The sequence below is a fragment of the Mauremys reevesii genome, linkage group 20 (assembly GCF_016161935.1).
Source record: "Mauremys reevesii isolate NIE-2019 linkage group 20, ASM1616193v1, whole genome shotgun sequence".
NCBI classification, from domain to species: Eukaryota; Metazoa; Chordata; order Testudines; family Geoemydidae; genus Mauremys; species Mauremys reevesii.
In genome coordinates, this window is record NC_052642.1 from 24,328,564 (window position 1) to 24,329,706 (window position 1,143).

Consider the following 1,143-nt stretch of genomic DNA (forward strand, 5'->3'; position numbering starts at 1 on the left):
GTCCATTAAATTCCCTGTGGAAAGCAGCACCTACCAGCCAGTTTGGGCGCAGGAGATTCTGTAACTCTTCCCTCAGGCACAGAGCACTTCCTGCACCATCTGGCTGTTCCTGTAAAGTCTCCTCTCCAAGCAGAGATGCAGCCTGAGAGAGCTGATAATATTCCATGCTGGGGGAGAGTGGCACATAACCTAGGCTGGGGGTTGGGATTCCTAGGGCTGGGAGGGGCTGACATGACTCACTAGACCAGGGGTCGGCAACCTTTCCGAAGTGCTGGGCCGAGTCTTCATTTATTCACTTAATTTAAGGTTTCGCGTGCCAGTAACACCTTTTAACGTTTTTTAAAAGATCTGAGTCCATAATATATAACTAAACTATTGTATGGAAAGTAAATAAGGTTTTTAAAATGTTTAAGAAGCTTCATTTAAAATTAAATTAAAATGCAGAGTCCCCCGGACTGGTGGCCAGGTTCTGGGCAGTGTGAGTGCCACTGAAAATCAGCTCAAGTGCCGCCTTTGGCACCCATGCCATAGGTTACCTGTCCCTGCACTAGAGGTAGGAAACACTGAGGAAACTAATGCAATATTTAAGGTTCCCAAGCGATGCTATTATAGCAGGCCTCAGCCTAGGAAACATTTAATGTCATCTGAGTTGCTCTGGCACTGTGTGCCCATGTTAACTAGTGGGGGTGCAGTATTAGTGATAATGCATTACACTTCAGTTTTAACATAGAGTGTGGGGCTAGATTCTAGTTGTGTGAAAGACTTTTCTCTAGGCTACAGCTCCCCTTGCTGGAGAAAAGGCGCCTCTTCCTGCTTTGCTCTTAGATGCACTACTAATCTCCGTGAAATCTCTTCTGTTTTACTGCCCGATATTCATGGGCATTTTTTAAAATCGAGCTGTCAGACTGACTGCATGGTTGGGATACGAGCTTCCCCTGTTTACTCAGACCCTGGCCACGACCCCCGTTCCGCTGAGTTCCAGGACTCTGGTAGCCTGCTGTTCTTCAGCCCAACGGTTTCTCCTCTACAGAAGAGAGGACAAGTTATGTCTGGTTGATCCAGCACTTCTCTTCTCCTCCCCCCTCCTTCTCCCCATAAACTTTCCTGGTTGCTGCCCCCAAGTAAAGAGAAGGGATGCCATGG